Genomic DNA, 6619 nt, shown 5'->3' on the forward strand with positions numbered 1-6619 from the left:
TATATATATATATATATATATGCACACACAGATATATATATATATATATATCTGTTTGTGTGTGTGTGTGTGTGTTTGTGTATGTGTGTATGTTTGTATGTCTGTGTTTGTCCCATCATCACTGGACAACCGATGTTGGTGTGTTTACATCCCCGTAACTTAGCGGTTCGGCATACGAGACCGATAGAATAAGTACTAGACTTACAAAGAATAAGGCGGTGCTCCAGCATGGCCGCAGTAGAATGACTGAAATCAATGGGAAGAATAATAAAACAATATATATATACAGGGTGCGGTGATTAAACTGTCGTCTAAATTACGAGAAAATGAAAATAACACTGACATCCCATTTTAACAGATATATTTACCAAAATTACAGAAAAATATCTTGAAATATTACAGATAAAATTTATTCAATAAAATCGCCATTGACTTTGATCCCTGTCTCCAGACAAACTTGGAATCTTCTGCAACTCTTCTAGACAGTCTCCTTGTTTATGTTGGTGAAAACTGCCATAATCCTTGCCTTCAGTTCATCTTTGGTGTTACAAGGAATTTTGATGGTCTCTCGCTCAACTGCACCGCACACATAATAATCTAGGGGGTTGGAGTCTGGGGAGTTAGGTGGCCAGAGGTTAGAGGTGACGTGGTCGCAGAAAGTGTCTGACAGTCATGACTGGTTTTTCCTGCTTATGTGGCATGGTTCAGAGTCTTGTTGTCAGACATAGGGACTTTTAGCAGCCACCTTCTTGACCCGAGACAGCACTACCTCCTCCAGGCACTTGATGTCGGCCTCCATGTTGAGTGTGATGCCGGGTGGGAAGATAAACAGAAGCATAACATCGCCATCCCTAGTGATCACTACAAACACCATGATGTTGCCTGGCTGTTTGATTTTTATCCTTCTTGGTACATGTCCTCAGACTGACACCCAAACATTCTGAAATGCTTGTATTGGAGATTCCGGCACGAATGCCAAGCAGTACAGCATGTCGATTCCAAATTTCTGGCAGAGTGAAATGTATTATGGTACCGTTTTCTCGCAGACTGTGCCCAAGTGTTCCTACTATACTGTGTAGTCGACAAATTCAAAAACAAACAATGCGCATGCGCGAAATTAAAAATATAAGATGGCGACAATTTACAACATCGCACGCTGTATATATATATATACATACATAATACATACATACAGACAGACAGACGGACAGACAGACAGACGGACAGACAGACATACAAACATATTGGGTTGTCCGGAAAGTTCGTGCCGATTTATAGTAGCTTACCTTTCGACTTATTTGCCATGAAACCACCTCAATTCTGGGAAGAGGGTATTTTCAAGTTAAAGGAAAGGTGGAGATGCATTGAGCAACAAAATGGTTCATATTTGGTTCATTAGAAATGTAATGGTATGTATTTATTGACCTTTTTCATTCCTTTAAAAATCGGCACGAACTTTCCAGACAACCCAATACAATGAGTTTCTTTCAGTTTCCGTCAACCACTGCCAAGTCCACTAAATAAGCTTTATAAGACGCATGTCCAAGGTGCCTCGCAGTAGGATTGAACTCGGAAACATGTGGTTATGTACTAACCCTAAATGCTCACACACGTACAATGCAGTCACAAATACATACCGTAAAAGAATTATAGTAGACACAATGCTACAATATGTGCAGTATAAGTAAAATATAGTTACTTCGATTATTTCTTTTGAACCATATTTACAATAGGGAAAGAATTATTACTTGGGTATTCTATTCTCCGTGTGTTCAGGCATTTCTCGTATTCTTTTATAACTATTTTACTTATCAATATACGACTATCTGAGCAGACTGCATAGTTTACGGTGAATATCATGGTGGCTGGCGGTGGAGGCCGTTCTGAATCAAGATACACGTATTTTACTTGTTTCAGCTGTTAGAATTTTTAATCGAGTCAATCGACTCCAGTAAACTTATTTTAAATCTAGTACTTATTCTATATGTGTATTTTGCTGAACTTTTAAGTTACGGGAACACCAGTTGTCAAGCGGTGGTGGATGACAATACACACAGACAAACACACATGCACAAATACATACACACACATAATTACATACATGTGTGTGTGTGTGCGTGCGTGTGTGCGTGCGTGTGTGCGTGCATGTGCGTGTGTGTGTGTGTGTGTGTGTGTGTGTGTGTGTGTGTGTGTGTGTGTGTGCGTGTGTGTTTGGTCGGCCCGATGCTGTAGTAGAAGACACATGTCCAAGGTGACACGCAGTGGGACTGAACCCGGGACTATGTGTTTGGGGAGCAAACATCTTATCACACAGCCGCGCTTGTGCATTTGATTAAAAGCCGAGCACATCTTAACTTTTATGTTAATCTGGGAGTGCATTATCCTATGTGTCGATCATTTTAAGAAAATAGATTCTATTTGAGGAAGTTGGCTGCTGTTTCTAGCAGACCGAGCAACAAATAAGATGCTCTGCTTTGGCTTAGTATAGAGTTTGTTTTGTATACATTGTATGTGTGTGACAAAACTCGTCGCAAAAAAAAAATCCTCAGACATGTAGATAATTCCTTCATATCACGGAAAGAAGCTTTTATATTACCCTTTTTTACTTTTTGTTTTTGTGTAAGGCGGCGAGCGGGCAGAATCGTTACCACGCCGAGGAAATGTTTAGCGGGGTTTCGTCCGTCTTTACGTTCTGAGTTCAAATTCTGCTCGGGTTGACTTTGCCTTTCTTCTCTTCGAGATCGATAAAATAAGTACTGACTGAGCACCGGGCTCGATGTAAACGACTTACCCCATCTCTACTCTCCGCAAATTGTTGGCCTTGTACCAAAATTTAAAACCAATATTAGATTTGTGTGAATTAACAGGAAATAATGGTCAACTGAGTACCTTCTGCGTTGGAAGTGTACCTGAATCGATTAAATCAAAAAGATCAAAGGTCCTTCACGAACCATCGGCTTATAAGGCCCGTTTCCCGGATTCTGTAGAGTATATATTCCCCGCCTGGACCGAATGCCAGTACATCACAGGATTACTCATTTCAGCTGAATGGACATGAGCAGTGTGAAAATGAAACGTTTTTCTCAAGAACACAACGCATCGTCCGGTCCGGGAATTGAAACCACAATCTTACGGTCATGACTGCAACACCGTAATCATTAAGCCACGCGCTCCACAGTCGATTAAATATCAATCTGATAATTTTCTCCAGCAATTAAACCAATTGAACCTTCTCGAAAAATCCCCTATTTTCGATAGAGATTATATTACATGTGATATGTATCTCATATAAATATAAAGGCTTGTATCTCATATAAATATAAAGGCTTATAGTGAGCAAAGAGAAATTACTCTTGAGAAAATTCGATAAAGTAACACTAGTAAAAAAAAACAATGTAACCAGAAGTTTGATCGGACCTTTAAAAGTTTAAATATATATCCGGAACGTTCATTAGCAACAATACAAACAATTTTACCAATCGACTTAAGGGTATCTCTTAGAATTCTTCTAGGATTGTCCTAGTCAGATATCTTTGTAAGTTTTTGGTACATATTATGGACGTATAATACGAATGTATTTTAATGTTTGCAAAATATACGCAGCGATATTGACAACAGGCACTGTGTATGTGTTTGTGTGTGTGTGTATATGTGTGTGTGTGTGTGTGTGTGTGTGTGTGTGCGCGCGCGCATATGTTTATAGATAATTAAATAGATAGATAATTATATACCTACAGAGATAGATAGATAGATAGATAGATAGATAGATAGATAGATAGATAGACATGTAAATAATTTTATTTTAAATACTTTTCGATACAATCATATGCACATATACACATATGATAGCACACAAATATACATATATACACACACAACCACGAGTGTGTTGTGTGTGCGTGTGTGTGTGTGTGTGTGTGTGTGTGTGTGTGTGTGTGTGTGTGTGTGTGTGTGTGTGTGTTGTGTGTATGTATATGTGTGTGTACATGTACAAATATTTCGTGCATAGGTGCACCTATATATCAACAGAGAAATGTATACAAAATATTGCACAAAAAAACATTTCGATCTATCATTAGAATACTGAGACAACAGCCTTATATCAAAAGCTGTTCGTCTGTGTGTATGTGTTTATGCGTATGTATGTAGACAGACAGTCACAAACACATGTATATAACTTTAATGCGTTCTTGTTAGGTCTATATATTTTTTTGTATTTGCCTCTTTATATCTCTTTGTATTTCTTAATCATTAACATACGCGTAATATAGTTTCAATCAATTTTATTCACTCATAAATAACTTCGTTAGAAATAGAAAATGATTCACTCACCTTCGGTCTTTTAGAAATTGATGTTCTCGCGCGTTGTTGACTTTAATAGTTTGCAATTTCACTTGTTCAAGGATTTATTACATTTATTAGATGTTTTATTAAATGTATTGAAAGTCCTTTTAAAGTAAGATGATTGAACTTTTTTAAATACGTTTAACAAACCATTGTATTTTTTTTTATTCTATACTTAACGTTTATTCTTTCATTACTTTGTTTTATCAACACATTTGCTTGGATTTAAATTATGTAGATAATTAAGATGTACCGTAGGCATCAAATGTTTATCCTTTAATCTTTCTTCCTTGCAACCCTATCCACTTTGCAAAGTTTCATGTATACCATATATTCTATCTCGGTATAATTGTAGATGTGTATTTTTCTTCTTTTCTATTTATTAATAATTTTTGAGTATTCTGTATCTCTTGATATTCAAGGGGAATGTATTTCGATTATAAACAGAATGTTGTTACTGTTACGATGTAAAAACAACTTATGACTGTAAACGCTGAGAAAACTCTTTGACGAAGAAATAAGAAAGGAATCAAGACACTATGATAGCGTGTATTCCTGTCACATACATTCAGAAGGCGCCTCGTTCTTCCTGTTAAATATGAATATTCAACCAATCAAACAGCACCAACTTTAGCATAATAAATGCCAAGGTGGGGCCTGTCACCGATCTTTTGGCTTTTCTTTCTTCGATTATTTTATTTTTTTTTTTGTGTGCTCCTTGTTCCTTTTTTCTCTTTTTCATAAACAATATTATTCGTTTTTAATTTCTTCGCCGTTTCCGCTTGAGTTAGGGGACTTTTAGTTCAGGATTAGTTCGGAATTCGTTTATTAAATATGCTTCGCTTTATTTATACCGAAGTTCTTACCGAAAATCAATTATCTGTTTGAAATCTCACTCTTTTCCTACTGAACATCGGATATCGTAACACTACCTGCATTTCTTATGGTCTTCTTCTGTCTATCTCCCGTTCTCTCTCTCTTTTTCTCCTCTCTCTCTTTTTCTCCTCTCTCTCTTTTTCTCCTCTCTCTCTCTCTCTCTTTCCCCTCTCTTTCTCTCTTTCTCTCTTTCTCTCTTCCTCTCTTTCTCTCTTCCCCTCTCTCTTTCTCTCTTCCTCTCTCCCGTATATGCATGTATTTATGTACATGTATGTATGTGTATATGTACATACATGTGTATATGTACATACATGTGTGAATTTGTGGGCATCTGTGAATGTGCATATATGCGTGTGTATATGCGTGTGTGTATGTGTGTGTGTATGCCTATGTATGTATAGCAACTAAACGTTCATGCGCACATGAGATCAAATGTAACGTTAAAATAACAACAACAAAAAATACAAAACAGAAAGAAAATTACTTTAGACACAACATGCACAGAATCACTCTCGCTGTAGTTATTCGGTTCTGTCTTATTTCGTTATTTATCTGTTTGTTTTGTTCAATAACCACTGCTTTTAGCTCCTGTTTAATCTTTTCTGTCTTACTGTTTAATCTTTTTTTTTTTTCTTACTTTCCTTTGCCTTAGATCCACTCCAACAATTTATCGCTCATTCACTTCTTTACATCCATGTGCTTTGTGTTATAGTTTGTTTTCGACTGCTTAATATGTTTATATGTTTCTATCTCAGTCTAAAACTCAATGAGTGTATTATTATTTTATTCCCCCTTTCATGTCCAGGTACTTATAAAACAACACCAGCTAATAATCCTCTGTAACAACTACAGCTAAACAACGGCAAGCATATATCGTTATCATGGAATGATTTATTTGCTCTTATAATGAAGTGTGTCTAGTTGGAACATTATTTACTACGGCTGAAGCATTGCTACTGCTGCAGCTGCAGATGTTTCTGTATCCCTATTCTTTCATTACACTACTGTATCTCCAATCCTTACCTCACAACCACTACCATTAAAAACTGCCGACGCCGACGCCGACGCGGTCATCACTGCAGCCGACAATATCACCACCTTCACCGTTGTCAACGTCAGCGGCTCCACCGCTATCACCACCAACACCAGCAATAGTAGCACCACTGACATCCTCATCATCCTCATCATCCTCAACAACAACAACATTACATCATAGTCATCGACTTCTTAATCCACACCGCCATCATCGTCGTCATCGTTGTCGTCGACGTCATTATCGTCATCACCAGAGGTGGTAGCAGTAGGTGTATTAGTAGCAGCAACAGCAGCAGTTTAAATGTCATTACAGTAGCTGGTAATATGTTGTTATATATATATATATATATATATATATATATAT

At 37.1% G+C, this 6619-nt stretch overlaps 1 protein-coding gene across 1 annotated transcript in view; it reads right to left on the minus strand.

Moving 5' to 3' along the window:
• The window catches only part of LOC106881105 (neurotensin receptor type 1), a 106843-nt gene extending 100418 nt beyond the window's left edge, over positions 1 to 6425 (minus strand). The window contains exon 1 of the mRNA XM_014931342.2: positions 4333 to 6425. The gene's annotated coding sequence lies outside the window, so the exon portion shown is untranslated. The remainder of the gene's footprint in view (positions 1 to 4332) is intronic.
• Positions 6426 to 6619: the final 194 nt, after the last annotated feature.

This window comes from Octopus bimaculoides, chromosome 3 (assembly GCF_001194135.2).
Source record: "Octopus bimaculoides isolate UCB-OBI-ISO-001 chromosome 3, ASM119413v2, whole genome shotgun sequence".
NCBI lineage: Eukaryota > Metazoa > Mollusca > Cephalopoda > Octopoda > Octopodidae > Octopus > Octopus bimaculoides.